This window comes from Pan paniscus, chromosome 16 (genome assembly GCF_029289425.2).
Source record: "Pan paniscus chromosome 16, NHGRI_mPanPan1-v2.0_pri, whole genome shotgun sequence".
Classification (NCBI taxonomy): Eukaryota; Metazoa; Chordata; class Mammalia; order Primates; family Hominidae; genus Pan; species Pan paniscus.
In genome coordinates this window covers 40016911-40036578 of record NC_073265.2, presented here as the reverse complement: position 1 = coordinate 40036578, position 19668 = coordinate 40016911, and positions in this window count along the sequence as shown.

Here is a 19668-nt window from a genome sequence, read left to right as displayed (position 1 = left end):
ATTCAACAACTCTATAATTTCCTTCAGGACACAGTCTCCTTCTCTATCTTTCTTTCTTTTCTTTTCTTTTTTTTGAGACAGAGTTTCACCCTTGTTGCCCAGGCTGGAGTGCAGTGGCGTGATCTTAGCTCACTGCAACCTCCGCCTCCTGGGTTCAAGCCATTCTCCTGCCTCAGCTTCTCAAGTAGCTGGGATTACAGGCATGTGCTACCTCACACGGCTAATTTTGTATTTTTAGTAGAGACAGGGTTTCTCCATGTTGGTCAGGCTGGTCTTGAACTCCCGACCTCAGGTGATCTGCCCGCCTCGGCCTCCCAAATTGCTGGGATTACAGTCACCTGCTACCACACCTGGCTAATTTTTGTATTTTTAGTAGAGACAGGGTTTCACCATATTGGCCAGGCTGGTCTGGAACTCCTGACTTCAGGTGATCTGCCTGCCTCAGCCTCCCAAAGGCCTAGGACTACAGGCAGGAGCCACTGCACTCAGCCCTCTATCTTTCTGATATACCATCATAAGTAAACAGACTTTTTAATCTTAGGCTATTGGCCAGGTGCAGTGGCTCATGCCTGTAACCCCAGCACTTTGGAAGGCTGAGGTGGGCGGATCACCTGAGGTCGGGAGTTCGACACCAGCCTGACCAACATGGTGAAACTCCACCTCTACTAACAATACAAAAATTAGCCAGGTGTAGTGGTGGGCACCTGTAATCCCAGCTACTCGGGAGGCTGAGGCAGGAGAATCGCTTGAACCCAGGAGGCGGAGGTTGCAGTGTGCTAAGATCGCATCATTGCATTCCAGCCTGGGTGACGGTGAGTCTCAAAAAAAAAAAAAAAAACTTAGGCTATTTTCTCATGGTCACAAGGTGGCTACCTCTGCTCCAAGCATCATATTTATAGCCCTAAACTATAAATATGATTTATTCCCTGAGACTGCACACATAGCCAAATGGAAAAAATCTAGTAAGAAAGATCTGTGAGTTGCCAGGTGCGGTGGCTCACGGCTTTAATCCCAGCACTTTGGGAGGCCAAGGCAGGCGGATCACAAGGTCAGGAGATTGAGACCATCCTGGCCAACATGGTGAAACCCCGTCTCTACTGAAAATACAAAAATTAGCTGGGTGTGGTGGCACGTGCCTGTAATCCCAACTATTCAGGAGGCTGAGGCAGGAGAATAGCTTAAACCAGGCAGTCAAAGGTTGCAGTGAGCTGAGATCACGCCACTGCACTCCAGCCTGGCGACAGAGCGAGACTCCGTTTAAAAAAAAAAAAAAAAAAAAAAAGACCTAGGAGTTGATGGAAATACAGGTAGAAGAAGTAAAGGGTAAAAAAGGCTGATAGGTAGGCATTAAACAGTGTCTGTCATAGCTGAGGAGTAATATAGCTGGGATTCAAATGAACCTCTGTTCAAAGCTATAACACCTCTCGTCTGTTGAATTGCCTATCACTGATGGGAGGTGGAAAAATCTCAGAAGGCAAGCCTGGAATGTGATTGTTCTATACACGTTTAACTCTGATGACTCGTACCATGCCAGCCTGAAGAATGAGTGTGCTATAAAAAAGGGGAAGAATTTGTTTAGTACCTAGAGATGAAGAGCCAAATAAGCATTGTCTAATTACAAATGTTCTGCTCAGCAGAGAGCTATTCTGTTATAAGGCAGGGATTATTTTTCTGGATTAGATGTGCACATAAAAATATTCCTTAAAAAGATATCTTTTATCTTAACTCCATACTCACCAAGAAAATTTCTGATTCTTCATTTGACTTGCCAGGTAATTGGATACCAGAAAGGGATGGGTGTGTGGAGTTCTCTGATAAATCTACACAAGTGTTTGTTTCTCTGAAAGTGCAAAGTTCTCACTGGGAATAAATTCATGGATTAAGAGAAGAGCTCCGCGACAACCCATGTCCAGATTGAAATGTATTGTGCAATAAAAGTGGAACCACAAGTCATTATGAAAGAAACAGATTGTGTAGGAGATGTTGGAAAACTGGTTCACCATATGGAAGAAAATAAAACAGAATCCACATCTAACATCACATATGGAACCTAGACCATTTAAAGACCTAAATGTGAATGGTAAAACTATAAAGTTCACAGATTAAAAATATAGACCAGTATATTTTTAACTTAGAGGCAAAGAATAGATTTTTAAACAATATTTTAAAAGCCCAGTGAGAAATCAGTTTACATGGAGTAGTTGGTTTCTCAGGGAGCATGTAAGAAGAGGGTGTTCACTGAAGAAATAAATGTATATGGTGCTGGGGAATAGGAAGCAACATGGGTGCCACCACTGAGAGAGAGAATAGGTTGGGCCAGGTGCACTGGCTCATGCCTATAATCCCAGCACTTTGGGAGGCCGGGATGGATGGATCACCTGAGGTCAGGAGTTTGAGACCAGCCTGGTCAGCATGGTAAAACCCTGTCTCTACTAAAAGTACCAAAATTAGCCAAGCATGGTGGCAAATGCCTGTAATCTGAGCTACTCGAGAGGCTGAGGCAGGAGAATTGCTTGAACCCAGGAGGAGGTTGTGGTGAGCCGAGATCACATCACTGCACTCCAGCCTGGGCAACAGAGCGAGACTCTGTCTCAAAAAAAAAAAAAAAAAAGAATAGGTTGGATATAATGGATCAGGTGTACCCCATAGCAAGCACATAAAATCATACATATTTTGCATAATACATTCAAATAAAAAGATATCTATTAAATACATTAAATTGCCAATGGGAGTAGGGGAATGGAAACAGTATGGTGATAAAATGGAATGAATGGATGAATAGATAGGTACATAAATAGAATGGGGGGTCTTCATGGGACCAACAGTGATAACATACCAGTTACTGAAGAATGCCATTTAATTCAACCCTCGGTACCTAAGATCTAAATACATAAAAAATACATAAATTAACACATGTAGGCATGCATATATACAGACATTTATGTATAGTTTCATATACAAATATAAATTTTTTGAAGTTAAAAAAAATACATGAAGATTCTTGTTTATTAGTTTTCTTTTTTTTTTGAGACACAGTCTCGCTCTGTCGCCCAGGCTGGAGTGCAGTGGCACAATCTTGGCTCACTGCAAGCTCTGCCTCCTGGGTTCATGCCATTCTCCTGCCTCAGCCTCCCAAGTAGCTGGGACTACAGGCACCCACCACCACACCTGGCTAATTTTTTGTATTTTTAGTAGAAACGGGGTTTCACCATGTTAGCCAGGATGTTCTCGATCTCCTGACTTCGTGATCCGCCGGCCTTGGCCTCCCAAAGTGCTGGGATTACATGCGTGAGCCACCATACCTGGCCTGTTTATTAGTTTTCTTGTAATTTCTTTTTTCTTTTCTTTCTTTTTTTCTTTTTTTTTTTTTTGAGATGGAGCCCTGCTCTGTCATCGAGGCTGGAGTGCAGTGGCGTGATCTCAGCTCACTGCAACTTCTGCCTCTAGGGTTCAAGCAATTCTCCTGCCTCAGCCTCCCAAGTAGCTCTGGGACTACAAGCACGCTCCAGCATGCCTGGCTTATTTTTGTATTTTTAGTGGAGATGGGGTTTCACCATGTAGGCCAGGCTAATCTTGAACTCCTGACTTCAAGTGATCTGCCCGCCTCAGCCTCCCAGAGTGCTGGGATTACAGGCATGAGCCACCTCACCCATCCAGTTTTATTGTGATTTCTTACAGATGTCCTGATAAAATTCAGTCTCAGAACTCACAAAGCTGAATCAGAGCCTGCACCTGGGACCCATCAAACCAGGCCCCAATAAGTAAGCCTAGTCCATGAACATCATGTCTCTTTCTTTTCTTTCTTTTTTTTGAGACGGAATCTTGCTCTGTCACCCAGGCTGGAGTACAATGGTGCGATCTCAGCTCACCACAACCTTTGTCTCCCGGGTTCAAGCAATTCTCCTGCCTCAGCCTCCCGAGTAGTTGGGATTATAGATGTCCACCACCACGGCGGGCTAATTTTTGTATTTTTAGTAGAGACGGGGGTTTCGCCATGTTGGTCAGGCTGGTCTCAAACTCCTAACCTCAGGTGATCCGCCCACCTCAGCCTCCCAAAGTGCTGGGATTACAGGTGTGAGCCACCACACCTGGCCTACATTTTCATTTTTATCTCTACTTAGTTACTGTCTCTTTGTCTAATTAAGTTCTTCAGTTGATGGGTAGAGTTGGGCTGTTATTAATGATAGATAAACTCATTTGCACTAACAGTTTTCATGCTCTCGGTATTATTACAGTAGATTATTTTCTTGGTCAATGTAGTTTTTTTTGGTGTGAAAGGAGATATCCTTTTTTCGTGTTTTAAAAATAACTGCTGATATTTGAGGGATAACATTTAAGGTGAAGACACTATAAATAGAAAACTATCTCACTGAATTGTAAACTGGCATTTAGAATGGAAAAAGAAAAAAAGGAGTGTGTTTATAAATGGAAGAGAATGTTTGTACAGGAGGCCAACTGTTGTTTTTAAACTAACCTTGATGCTAGGATTTAACCCTTTGCGCCTAAGGACATTAAATAGGTTAACTTCTAACCACTTGGAATCAAAGGGCAACAGGGACAAAATTATGAAAATTCTTAGGTAATGCTTGAATTTAGAAATTCTATAATCTAAGTGCCAAGTAAAAGGTCAAGACAAATCCTTTTTAGCCTGACTTTATATAAAGGCAAGTTTGTAAGTTAAATAACCAACATATTTAGGGAAAACAGCTGCACAAGTAAAGCGAACTGTTAAAATATCTGCTTGATTTTAAAAATCCAAATGAATATACATAAACTTTTATAATAACCAATAGAAAACTTAGAACAGCTAAAAATGTGTCTAAATTATGTGCTTTTTATAGTTCCAGTCCAGCTCTAAAGGAACATTATGAGTTTGTGGCTTTATGCTTTCTTCCTTTTAAAATGCCATTTATATGCATACAGGTGTAGCTCACTACGAGTGCCTGGTGTTCCAGTTTGCCTCTAGGCAAGACTAGCTGGGAATGCATTTTGCAGATGCTAGACACTACACGCCCTCATCTCCCATAAGATATAGGACCTAAAGGCAAAATTGTAACAAATTCTAATTATATGCCTACCAGACTAAAATCTGTGGACCAAGTCACTGTAGTTGTAGAAATAAAAAATTGAATCAATCCAATCAAATTGCCAGAAATAATTCAATAAAAGGCGTTCTCTAAGGAAGCAAGTTTTTCTAGACAAACAGAAAGAAGTGTTTGAAAAAAGAATTACTAAATTGATAAGGAGTAACCTAGGAAAGATGTGCTTCTTTAGGATTTTATTCAAGAACCAAGATATATTACATTATTTAAACAACTGCTCAAAAAAACAAGATTGCAGGCACTGTCATTTGTCTCCTGGTGCTTTCCAATTTGAGAACGAAAATTGAAAAAGGAGAAAAAGGCATAGAGACGATTAGAGGAAGCTGACTCCAGGAAGTAATTTTGAAAATATTCTGTCTTGTACCTATTAGTCTAATTAGGCTTTGGGCAGAGAAAGGGCTATAAAATAAGGTGACTGTTTAATTTATTATCCAGACATTTTGAGAGTGAAAGGGAGCACTGTTAATAAATACGCAAGGGTAATAGGTATAAACCAGGACTGTCCCAGGCAAAATGGAGGTACAGTTCCCCTAACTGTGAATGTGGTACTAGTTCAGGAGCACTAGAGATGCTTAGCTGATGTCTGAAATTCCACAGGCTTTATTCCTTTTTTTCTTTTTTTTTTTTTTTTTTGAGATGGAATTTCGCTCTTGGAGTGCAGGTGGCGCGATCTCAGCTCAACTGCAACCTCCGCCTCCTGGGTTCAAGCGATTCTCCTGCCTTAGCCTCCCGAGTAGCTGGGATTACAGGTGCCTGCCATCGCGCCCAGCGAATTTTTGTATTTTTTTAATAGAAACAGGGTTTCACCATGTTGGCCAGGCTGATCTCCAACTCCTGACCTCAGGTGATCCACCCGCCTTGGCCTCCCAAAGTTCTGGGATTACAGGCATGAGCCACCGCACCCAACCAGCTTTATTCCTTTGACTTAAGTCAACAAGGCAGTTGGCTCAGTTTCCTGGAAGAAGTAACCACTAAACCTATATATATATATATAATTTGAGACAGGGTCTTGCTGTGTCACCCAGGCTGGAGTGCATTGGCACGACTACAACTCACTGTACTTTTCATCGCCTGAGCTCAAGCCATCCTCCCACTTCAGCCTGCCTAGTAGCTGGGAATACATGCATGAGCCACCACAGCAGGCTACTTTCTTTCTTTCTCTCTTTTTTTTTAGAGACGAGGTCTCACTGTGTTATCCAGGTTGGTCTTGACCTCCTGAGTTCAGGTGATCCTTCTGCTTCAGCCTCCTAAACTGCTGAGATTACAGGCATGAGCTACCCTTCTTCCTAGCCAATCATTTATATTTTAACATGAACAGACTTTTCAGAGTCTTCTCAGAGGACAAGTTGGGAGCGACTCTGCTGCCAGTCTGGAGATCTCTGAACTATTTTTGGCTGAGGGAGGAGGAAAAAGATAAGACCGACCCCAACTCAGAGAAGTATCCGCATGTGACCACAGGTGTCAACCAGGCCTCCTTAGCTCAAAGGATCTGTGCTTACCTATGCCCATGAAACACATGTTCCCCCAAAGATCCCATCTCATATCAGAATATAGAGAGTGAGCTCCCAGCTGCTCATGGATCATTCTGTTCTACATAAGCCAGTTTAGAAGCTCACAGGATAACTGCCTTTTTTTATGAAGTTGAGTGAGTGCTTTTCCTTCATTTCACCAACTAGAAAAAAGTCCCTGGCCGGAGTTTTAACAGTCCCATACCACACCCAGAGTGGGAGCACTGAGGAAAGGATGGGGTGAATAACCCTGAATTCATGCTAAAAAGCATCCTTTCTCACAAAAAAGATTATGGGATTTTTTTTTGCACTTCTTAACTCTGAGCAATTTATATCTCAGAGCAATTTACATCTCTGATTTAATCACATCTTAACCTGAATGCATGCATTAAAAACAGCCGCAAAATAAATAAATGAATAAATTAAAGTCTCTAGGCTATAATTTGGGCCATCTTTGACCAGTAATTTGCATCAATGCCATCCTTGCTTTTCACAACAGGTTATACAAGCAAGGTAATAGCCAGTGATCACTCTCTTTTTATGAATATATAAATGAATACTAGAGGATGTCTCTGGAGAAGATTACAGGTTTTATATAAAGCTACTTTTAGATATAAGGTCCTGAAATAGAAACTTACAATCTGAGCAGAAATCAAATGGCTCCAAGATTCCTGTACCAAGGTGTCCTTGCCAAAAGATCTGCTAGGGCAAATGCATCATCTGTAAAAAGGCTAGAAACTAGCCTATAGTCCACCCCAGCAAGGTTTGCTGTCTAGAGTAGCCACGTCCAATAGGACATTCTGCAGTGATGGACATGTTCAGTATCTGTGCTGCCTGACATGGTAGCTATTAGCCAAGTGTGGCTATTGAATACTTGAAATGTGACTAGTACAACAGAGGAACTGAATTCTCATTTTGTTTTGATAAGTTTAAATTCAAATACCCACATGTGAGTACTGGCTACCTTATTGAACAACACAAGTCTAGAGGCTAATCCAGCCTAAAGAAAGCAATCCAGGCCAGGCACAGTGGTTCACGCCTGTAACCCCAGCACTTTGGGAGGCCAAGGAAGGTGGATCACCTGAGGTCAGGAGTTCAAGACCAGCCTGACCAATATGGTAAAACCCTGTCTCTCCAGAAAAATACAAAATTAGCTGGGTGTGGTGGCGGACACCTGTAACCCCAGCTATTTGGCAGGCTGAGGCGGAAGAATAGCTTGAATCCGGGAGTTGGAGGTTGCAGTGAGCCGAGATTGCACCATTGCACTCCAGTCTGAGAAACAAGAATGAAACACCGTCTCCAAAAAAAAAAAAAAAAAAAAGGAAAGAAAAGAAAGCAATCCAAAAGTCACCTTTGAATTCAGCAAGGAATCTGACAACATTTGATAACTTAATATTTTAGCTGTATAAAAAACTATACTTTCCCCTATTAAATTATCTCAATTCGGCCAGGTGCAGTGGCTCACGTCTGTAATCCCAGCACTTTGGGAGGCTAAGGCAGGCGGATCACAAGGTCAGAAGTTCGAGACCAGCCTGGCCAATATAGTGAAACCCTGTCTCTACTAAAAATACAAAAATTAGCTGGGTGTGGTGGCCCGTGCCTGTAGTCCCAGCTACTCAGGAGGCTGAGGTGGGATAATTGCTTGAACCAGGAGGTGGAGGTTGCGGTGAGCCGAGACTATGCCATTGCATTCCAGCCTGGGTGACAAAGTGAGACTCCGTCTCAAAAAAAAAAAAACAAAAAAACTCAAGTCTTCACAATGGCCTTCTAGGCCTTTCATAATCTGGCCTTCCACCCTTCACTAACTTCACTCATTACCTCTAGGATTTCAGCTCCTGCTCTATCTACCCTTACTCATGTAGCCCCAGTTCTAGTGGCCCCTTTGCAGCATTCTTGCCTCAGGGTCTCTGCATTTGCTGTTTTCTCTGCCTAAACTACTCTTCTCTTACCTATACTCACGGCTTGTTCCTCCCCTTCCTTTCAATTAATGTTCAAATATTATGTTCTCAGTGAGGCCTTTCCTGACCACCCTATTTAGAATTGTAATGCTCACCACCACCCAGACTCCTTACTTCTTTTTAAAAAAGAAGTTACCCAACTTAACTTTCCTCTTTAGTGTTTTTCCTCTCCTAATATACTTTTTCTTTCTTTTCTTGTTTTTGAGACAGACTGGAGTGCAGTGGCACAACCATGGCCCAAGGCAGCCTCAACCTCCCAGGCTCAAGCGATCTTCCCACCTCATCCTCCTGAGTGGCTGGGACTACAGGCATGTGCCACCATGCCCAGCTAGTTTTTTTTATTTTCTATAGAGATGGAGTCTTCCTATGTTGCCCAGGCTGGTCACAAACTCCTGGGCTCAAGCAATCCTCCTACCTCGACTTCCCAAAGTGTTGGGATTACAGGTGTGAGCCACCATGCCCAGCCTTTTCTAATATACTTCTAACATAATTCAGTTACTTATTTTGTCTCTCTCCCCATCTAGAATGTGAGCTCTATGAAGGCAAGGATTTTTGTTAGTTTTATTTACTTCTGTACTCAGTGGTGTGCTCATAAATGTTTAACATCTAGCTCAGGGATGGGGGCAACACCCTGGTTTGCCGATTTCTGTGGCGTAAATACTTCCACTACGGCCAGTTTCAAGCTACCAACAAAAAGTTACTGAACATAGAGCTGAACAAAATCTGAGAAGAGACAAAACTAATATGTGGTGATTGAAGTCAGAAAACAGTTATTCTTGGGAGCAAAAGCCAGCTAGAAGAGAACAGTAGAGGGACTTCTGAATAGACAGAAATGCTCAGTTTCTTGAAAGGATGCTGGTCACACAGATGTGTTGAGTTTGTGAAAGCTCATCAAAGTCTACACTTGCAATATGTACACTTTCCTGTCTTTATATTATACTTCAAGAAAAAAAGTAAATTTAAAGAATATATAGGGCCAGACACAGTGGCTCACACCTGTAATCCTAGCACTTTGGGAGGCCGAGGTGGGCGTATGACTTGCGGTCAGGAGTTCAAGACCAGCCTGGCCAACATGGTAAAACCTTATCTCTACTAAAAATACAAAATTAACCGTGGTGGCCCATACCTGTAATCCCAGCTACTCAGGAGGCTGAGGCAGGAAAATCGCTTGAACCTGGGAGGCAGAGATTGCTGTGAGCCGAGATTGCACCACTGCACTCTAGCCTGGGCAACAGAGCAAGACTCTGTCTCAAAAAAAAAAAAAAAAAAAGAATATATACTGAGTGCTCTTTTGACCAGGCATGGTGGCTCACTCTTGTAATCCCAGCACTTTGGGAGACTGAGGTGGGAGGATCACTGGAGCCTGGGAGATGGACATTGCAATGAGCTGGGATTGCGCTACTGCATTCCAGTTTGGGCAACAGAGTCAGACCATGTCTCAAGAAAATTAATTATATATTTTTAAAAAGAATATATAGTGCCCTTTTATGTTCATAAGTTGTAAAATACTTCTCTCACTCCTCCCAGTTTCCAGAGCTCCACCCTTTTGTTACTGAATTTTAAACTCATGGCCTTCGGTCTTTATCTCGTGACAGTGGGTCACCTCTCTAAATACACTTTCATTTAAACTGATGTTCCCATCTCAGCTGATCCAGGTGACTGCAAATGACCGGCTGTACTTGCTGATGGGGTTGCACACTAATGCCTAGACTAGGCCAGCAATATCACGTGGCCCTATCATCGTGATCTCTGGCATGTACACCTGACACAGAATGCCAAGTATAAGTTAATGAAAAACAAGAAAAATTAGGGGAGGTGTCTAATAATGTCAAGACTTCTTAAAGAGAAAATATAATTATACAGTTTGTATTTTCAGCAAAAAACTCATGGGGGTCAGGCTACACATTGTTATGAATGTAACATTCCTGCCAAATTGGATACTTGGTATTAATATTTAAATACTGACTTAAAGTCCAGGCTCCGTGGCTCACGCCTGTAATCCCAGCACTCTGGGAGGCCAAGGTGGGTGAATCACCTGAGGTCAGGAGTTCAAGACCAGCCTGGCTAACATGGCGAAACCCCATCTCTACTAAAATACAAAAATTAGCCAGGCATGGTGGCAGGTGCTTGTAATCCCAGCTACTTGGGAGGCTGAGGCAGGAGAATCACTTGAACCTGGGAGGTGGAGGTTGCAATGAGCCAAGATCACACAACTGCACTCCAGCCTGGGCGACAACAGTGAGACTCCACATTAAAAAAAAAAAAAAAAAAAGAAACAAAATAAAACACACACACACACATACAACTGATAAATACTGATTTAAGATGCTAATTTATATTTATTTATTTATTCATTTTTGAGATGGAGTCTTGCTCTGTTGCCCAGGCTGGAGTGCAGTGACAAGATCTCATCTCACTGCAACCTCCACCTCCCGGGTTCAAGCGATTCCCCTGCCTTAGCCTCCTGAGTAGCTGGGACTACAGGTGCGCGCCACTGCACCCAGCTGATTTTTGTATTTTTAGTAGAGACGCGTTTCACCATGTTGGCCAGGCTGGTCTCGAACTCCCAACCTCAGGTGATCCACCTCCCTCAGCCTCCCAAAGTACTGGGATTACAGGTGTGAGCCACCGTGCCTGGCTGGTGTCATGGGGAGGCAGCATTGGTTTATTCCTCATTCCTCCTGCACACAGTATTTCTTATTCCTCCTGCACATAATAGCAGTGGCTATTAGTGGAATTGCACTATTGGTCAAAAATCCTGAATCTGTTTTCTGTTGAGCAGGCATATTTCATAGAATCATAGTAAAATAGAGCCAGAAAAGTCATGTGGAAAATATACTGCTGTGTAACAAATGGCACCTTAGAAGTCTAAAATTATCCTTGTGCATCAAAAAGATCTGACTGCATTTACTTGCTTTGGGTGATAGTTTATTAATCTGGAGGCTCCTATAAATAAACAACTTCAGGCTGGGCACAGTGGCTCACACCTGTAATCCCAACACTTGGAGAGGCCAAGGTGAGCAGATTGATTGAAACCTGGAGTTTGAGACCAGCCTCGAACATGGTGAAACCCCGTCTCTACAAAGAAATACAAAATTAGCTGGGCGTGGTGGTGTGCACCTATAGTCTCAGCTACTGGGGAGGGTGAGGCAGGAAGATTGCTTGAGCCAAGGAGGCAGAGGTTGCAGTGAGCTAAGATGGTGTCACTGCACTCCAGCCTGGTGACAGAGCAAGACTCTGTTTCAAATAATAGTAATAAACAACTTTGGTTTAAAAAGCCCAGAGTAGTCTCAATATGTCAATAGTTAATACTGTAGTGCCCAACCAAGAAAATCATATAAATTAATTTACCTGGAGTCAGAGGAGGATTTGATTAATATGTGAATCAATCCACTATGCCAGAAAACTTTGGATATGGATTGGGTTTTGCTTTTTCCAGCAATATCTAAAGTCAACTACTGTTCCTTGCAGCAACACTGATTTATACAGACAATAGCAGCCGTTGGTATACCTCAACACCAAGAACAATGTAACTCTAGCTTACAATTTGTTACCTCTTTTTTTTTTTTTTTTAAGAGGGATTCTCACTCTGTCACTTAGGCTGTAGTGCAGTGGCATGATCTCAGCTCACTGTAACCTCCACCTCCTGGGTTCAAACGATTCTCCTGCCTCAGCCTCCTGAGTAGCTGGGCCCACAGGCCCACACCACCACGCCCAGCCAATTTTTGTATTTTTAGGAGAGATGGGGTTTTGCCATGTTGGCCAAGCTGGTCGCGAACTCCTGACCTCAAGTGATCTGCCCACCTCGGCCTCCCAAAGTGCTGGGATTACAGGCATGAGCCATTGAGCCTGGCCTATTAGTTATTTCTTTAAAATTTGTATTTAAAAACCATTCATACAAAAGAATATATATGTATATAAATAAAATCTCTAAAGTTATCTTATGTACCAGGCTATTTTTATTCATTTTTAGTGTAGAAATATGTCCTGGAGGGAAAAATAATTCAAGCTTTTATCAGTGAAGAAAACCTTGGACTTTTTTTTGAGATGGAATCTCGCTCTGCTGCCCAGACTGGAGTGCAGTGGCGTGATCTCAGCTCACTGCAGTCTCCACCTCCTGGGTTTAAGGGATTCTTCTGCCTAAGCCTCCTGAGTAGCTGGGATTACAGGCATGCGCCACCACGCCCAGCTAATTTTTGTATTTTTGGTAGAGACGGGGTTTCACCATGTTGATCAGGCTGGTCTCGAACTCCTGACTTCGTGATGCACCCTCCTCGGCCTCCCAAAGTGCTGGGATTACAGTTGTGAGCCAACACGCCCAGCTGAAACCCTTGGACTTTTTAGACAAATCAAAACCTAAAGAGTTGATTTTGTTTGAAATTAGATCCAGTTATTCTTCAAAAGACGAGTCTTTTTTATGTTTTATAAGACATTTCAGAGGTAATTTAGTCAAACTCGAAAATATTCAAAACCACAACACTGGCTTCTTAATTATTAGCAAAATTTCTTAATTTAATAAACATTTATAGAGCACCCACAACTGGATTTAATTTCTGGCACCATTTCTTGCTGGGAGATTTCATATGCATAAATTTCCTTATCTGCAACATAAGACTAATAATTTGTGTCATAAAACTGCTTCAAATGAAGCTAATTAGAAAAAAATAGTAACTTATAAGACATTATAAAACCTTGCATGGCTTTGCATTCAAGTTCTCTTGCTGAGAGCTTATAAAGATTTCCTGGCTGGGTGCGGTGGCTCACGCCTGTAATCCCAGGACTTTGGGAAGCCGAGACGGGTGGATCACCTGAGGTCAGGAGTTTGAGACTCAGCCTGGCTAACACAGTGAAATCCCATTTCTACTAAAAATACAACAAATTGGCCGGGCGTTGTGGCACGTGCCTGTAATCCCAGCTACACAAGAGGCTGAGGCAGGAGAATCGCTTGAATCCCAGAGGCGGAGGCTACAGTGAGCCAAGATCGCGTCATTGCACTCCAGCTTGGGCAACAAGAGCAAAACTCGGTCTCAAAAAAAAACAAAACAAAACAAAAAAAGATTTCCTAAGGGAAGATGACCAAAGCCTGAGTTTTGGTCTATCACCTTGAGTCCTCCAACTGTGAGCTGTGTGAAATCCTTTCTCCTGAACTTTCCATCTACTGAATACATCTCTTCTGAACTCCCTGCCATTCAAGTCAACATTTCAATTCACCTGTCTTGTAGGAAGTATATACTATGTTTCACTGATTGACACAATTTCAAAGGAGCAGTAGTTCTGTCAAGAGCAGTAATAAATATATGTGAACAGGTAAACAGAAGATACAGTGATGAAACCACAGCTGACAGCTTGCCTCTCTGCTCCTAGTCACCTCCTGTGAACCAGGAAGCATGCAAGTCACATGCTTTGCTCAAGAAGAAATGTCTCATAAGCAGGTATCAAGGAGGCAAGCATTTAGCTAAAGTCAGATATTCGGAAAAACACCACCAGGAAACTTGGAGCAGCTTTTTCGTCTGTGAACAAGATAATTACTGAGACTGAGGTGGTAACATTGATTATTCCCATTAAAAGGGTAATAAACATTTATTTATTTATTTATTTATTTATTTATTTTGAGACAGAGTTTAGCTTCTGTTGCCCAGGTGGAGTGCAATGGCGAAATCTCGGCTCACTGCAACCTCCGCCTCCCGGGTTCAAGTGAGTCTCTTGCCTCAGCCTCCCAAGTAGCTGGGATTACAGGCACCCACCACCACGCCCAGCTAATTTTTTGTATTTTTAGTGGAGACGGGGTTTCATTGTGTTGGCCACACTGGTCTTCAACTCCTGACTTCAGGTGATCCGCCCACCTCAGCCTCCCAAAGTGCTGGGATTACAGGGGTGAGCCACCGTGCCGGGCAAAGGGTAATAAACATATTGTCTCCTAGAAGTTATGTTCAGAGATAGGTATTGACACACAAACCCAAACCCAACAACACAACCAGTAAATGAAAATGGTGGGAACCAGCAATCCCACTTCTGGGTATATATCCAAAGGAAATGAAACCAGTATGTCAGAGATATCTGCATGGCCATGTTCACTGCAGCATTATTCGTAACAGCCAAGATATGGAAACAACCAAATTGCCCATCAATGGATACATGGATTTTAAAATGTGGTAAAGAAGCCAGGCACAAAAAGACAAATACCTCATGATTTCACTTATATGTGGAATCTAAAAAAGTTGAATTCATAGAAGTAGAGAGTAGAATGGTGGTCACCAGAGGCCTACAGGTGCGGGGGTGGTGGACAGGGAAAGGGGAGACATTGGTTAAAGGGTGCGAAGTTTCAGTTAGACAGGAGGAATAGGTTCTAGGGATCTATTGCACAGCATAGTGACTATAGTTAATAACAATGTATTGTATACAGTATTCAAAATAGCTAACAGAGTGGATTTCAGATGTTCTCACCACAAAGAAATGAAAAGTATTTGAGATGATGAATATGTTAATTAGCCTGATTTGATCATTCCACAATGTATACATGTATTGAAATCACATTGTACCTCGTAAATATATATAATTCTTATTTGTCAGGTAAAAATAAAGTAAAGCTTAAAAATAACTCATGAGATATCTTTTCCCACTTTTAGAAAGGAAAATAATGAAGCAATAAGATTTGGTTCATATCCTTGTTGGCTGGAAACTCCTAGAAATTCTTTGAGTTTGCCAGTAATAAAGAGTTGATTTCTCTGCTTGAACCCGCGAGGCAGAGGTTGCAGCAAGCTGAGATTGCGCCACTGCACTCCAGCCTGGGCGACAAAGTGAGATGCCATCGCAAAAAAAAAGTTGATTTCTCTATACCAGTAGTTCTATTAGGTACATGATGTTTTAAATTTACATCTCTCTACTGACTAATGATGTTGAGCATCTTTTCATGTGCTTATTTATCATATGTGCATTGTCTTTGGTGAATTATCCAACTATTTGCTTCATTTTTAAAATTTTTTGTCTTCTTATTTAGTTATAAGAGCTCTTTATATATTCTGGATTCATTTTTGTTGTTGTTGAATGTAGGTTTTGCAAATATTTTCTCCCAGTCTAGGCTATGCTTTCATCCTCTTAACAGTATCTTTCAGAGAGCAGTTTTTATTTTGATGAAACCCAACCTATATATATATATATTTTTTTTTTTTTTTTTTGAGATGGAGTCTTGACCTGTCACCCAGGCTGCAGTGCAATGGCATGATCTTGGCTCACTGCAACCTCTGCTTCCCGGGTTCAGACCATTCTCCTGCCTCAGCCTCCTGAGTAGCTGGGATTATAGGCACCCGCCACCACACCCAGTAATTTTTGTATTTTTAGTAGAGATGGGGTTTCACCATGTTGGCCAGGCTGGTCTTGAACTCCTGACCTCATGATCTGCCCACTTCAGCCTCCCAAAGTGCTGGAATTACAGGCGTGAGCCACCACACCTGGCCAGTAAATGGTATTTTCTTTTCTTTCTTTAGACAGGGTCTCACTCTGTTGCCCAGGTTGGAGTACAGTGGCTTACTGCAGCCTCAAGCTATTGGGCTCCAGAAATCCTCCCACCTCAGCCTCCTGAGTAGCTGAGACTACAGGTGCATGCTACCATGCCCGTCTAATTTTCGGTTTGTTTTTGTTTTTGTTTTGAGACAGAGTCTTCCTCTGTCGCCCAGTCTGGAGTACGCTGGCACGATCTTGGCTCACTGCAAACTCTGCCTCCCAGATTCAAGAATTCTCTGCCTCAGCCTCCCGAGTAGCTGGGATTACAGGCGCGTGCCACCATGCCCAGCTAATTTTTGTATTTTTAGTGGACACAGGGTTTCACCATGTTGGCCAGGCTGGTCTTGAACCCCTGACCTCGTGATCTGCCCACCTTGGCCTCCCAAAGTGCTGGGATTACTGGCGTGAGCCACCACACCCGGCCACACTCTTTTTTTTTTTTTTTGAGATGGAGTTTCGCTCTGTTGCCCAGGCTGGAGCACAGTGGTGTGATCTCGGGTCACTGCAACCCCTGCCTCCGGGGTTCAAGCGATTCTCTTGCCTCAGCCTCCTGAGTAGCTGGGATTATGGGCGCACACCACCATGCCTAGCTAATTTTTGTATTTTTAGTAGAGATGGGGTTTCACCATGTTGGCCAGGATGGTCTCGATCTCCTGACCTCGTGATCCACCTGCCTCGGCCTCCCAAAGTGCTGGGATTACAGGCGTGAGCCACCGGGACTGGCCTGATTTTCATATATTTTTAAATAGAGACAAGGTCTTGCTATGTTGCCCAAGCTGATCTTAAAATCCTGGGCTCAAGCAGTCCTCCCATCTGGGCCTCCCAAAGTGTTGGGATTACAGGCATGAGCCATCGTACCCAGTCATAATCTTAAAAATTGAATTTGTAGCCAGGCCTGGTGGCTCACACCTGTAGTCCCAGCACTTTGGGAGGCCCAGAAGGGAGGACTACTTGAGCCCAGGAGTTCAAGGCAGGTGGATCACCTGAGGTCAGGAGTTCAAGACCAACCTGGGTAACATGGTGAAATGTTACACTACTAAAATTACAAAAATTAGCTGGGCATGGTGGTGTGCCCCTGTAATTCCAGCTACTCAGGAGGCTGGGGCAGGAGAATCGCTAGAACCTGGGAGACAGAGGTTGCAGCGAGCCGAGATTGCGCCACTACACTCCAGCCTGGGTGACAAAGTGAGACCCTGTCTCAAAAAAAAAAAAAAGAAAAGAAAAGGCCGGGTGTGGTGGCTTACGCCTGTAATCCCAGCACTTTGGGAGGCCAAGGTGGACAGATCACCTGAGGTCAAGAGTTTGAGACCAGCCTGTTTAACATGGTGAAACGCCGTTTCTACTAAAAACACAAAAGATTAGCCGGGCGTGGTGGCTTGTACTTGTAATCGCTGCTACTTGGGAGGCTGAAGCAGGAGAATCACTTGAATCCGGGAGGTGGAGGTTGCAGTGACCCGAGATGGCGCCATTGCACTCCAGCTTGGGCAACAAGAGCGAAACTCCGTCTCAAAAAAAAAAAAAAAAATGCAGATTCTGATTCTGATCCAGCAGGCGTTTGTTTGTTTGTTTTTTGTCGCCCATGTTGGAGTGCAATGGCAAGATCTCGGCTCACTGCAACCTCTACCTCCCAGATTCAAGCAATTCTCCTGCCTCAGCCTCTCGAGTAGCTGGTTTTACAGGCGCCCGCCATCACACTCGGCTAATTTTTTGTATTTTTAGTAGAGATGGGGTTTACACCATGTTGGCCAGGCTTGTCTTGAACTCCTGCCCTCAGGTGATCTGCCCATCTCTGCCTCCCAAAGTGCTGGGATTATAGGTGTGAGCCGTGGCGCCCAGCCGATCCAGCAGGTTTTAACTGTACCTATTCCTGGCATGATTACGCATTTCTAACAAGCTTTCAGGTGATGCTCTGATGTTGGTCCAGAGTACATGATTATAGACTTCATTATGAATATCAGTGAAACTAAATAGTCTTCTAGACAGTACAGGGGTCCTCTTAGGAGTTTTCTCAAGAGATTTCAGTTACAATGCATCTGCAGTCTGATGGCACAGACATTTGTGTTTGGGCAAGCAGTTCTCCCATTCCTCTCATGAGTTTATTCAAAACTCTTCAGTAGATGCGTCACTTGGTCCCACTTTCACCACCCACCTCAGCCTCCCAAAGTGCTGGGAATACAGGCATGAGCCACTGCACTCAGCGCATATGTCTTATTTCCAATTATCTAGGGATTTTCCAGACATCTTTTTGTTATTGATTTCCAATTCTCTTGTGGTCAAAGAACATACTTTGTATGATTTAAAACCTCTTAAACTTGGCCGGGTGCGGTGGCTCATGCCTGTAATCCCAGCACTTTGGGAGGTCGAGGCAGGCGGATCACAAGTTCAGGAGATTGAGACCATCTTGGCTAACACGGTGAAACCCCATCTCTACTAAAAATACAAAAAATTAGCCGGGCGTGGTGGCAGGTGCCTGTAGTCCCAGCTACTCGGAAGGCTGAGGCAGGAGAATGGTGTGAACCCGGAAGGCGCAGCTTGCAGTGAGCCAAGATTGTGCCACTGCACTCCAGCCTGGGTGACTGAGTGAGACTCCGTCTCGAAAAAAAAAAAAAACAGAAAAAAAAAACCTCTTAAACTTATCAAGATGTGTTTTATGGCCAAATAGTTTATTTGGTAAAGGTCCTATGTACCCTTAAAATTATGTAGTTGTTGGGTGGAGAGTTCTATAAATGCCAATTAGGTCAAGTTGGTCAATGGTGTTGATCAAGTCTTCTGTATCCCTGCTGATTTTCTGCCTACTTGTTCTTTCAATTATTAAAAGATTTCACTTGAAATCTTTAACTGTAATTATGAATTCATCTATTTTTCCTTTCAGTTTAATTCGTGTTGGAGCATGGGATTTATGTTTCATTTTAATTTCTCAGATCACTCTAATATGCAGCCAGCGTTGAGGGACATTGCTTTAAGCCAATGGTTCTCAAACTTCAGCATACATCAGAATCACACAGGGAACTTGTTATTAATAGAATAGATTGATGGACGCTACTCCCAGAGTTTGTGGGGTGAGGTCCAAGAATTTGCATTTCTTTCTTTTTTTTTTTTTTTTTCAGTAGAGACGGGGTTTCACCATGTTAGCCAGGATGGTCTCGATCTGCTGACCTCGTGATCCACCCGCCTCGGCCTCCCAAAGTGCTGGGATTACAGGCGTGAGCCACCGCGCCCGGCCAAGAATTTGCATTTCTTATAGTTCCCAGGTATTTCTGATATGCTGATCCAGGAGCCACACTTTAAGAATCACAGTCTAAGCCAACATTTCTCAACCTTAGCTGCATATTAGAATCATCTGGGGAGCTTTAACACTCCTGATTCACCACACAACCCAGATCCATCCGCTTTTAAGGAATAGAATGTGAGGCAAGTTTCCACTAAGCAGTTCTCTACTTGACTTTTCCCTTTGGCTTAGTGATTTTGGGGTCCCAAGATTTATTTTCCTTTCACAAGTTCCAGCACTTTGGGAGGTAGGCAGATCACCTGAGTGCAGGAGTTCAAGACCAGCTGGTAACACAGCGAGACCTCATCTCTACAAAAAAAAAAAATACCAAA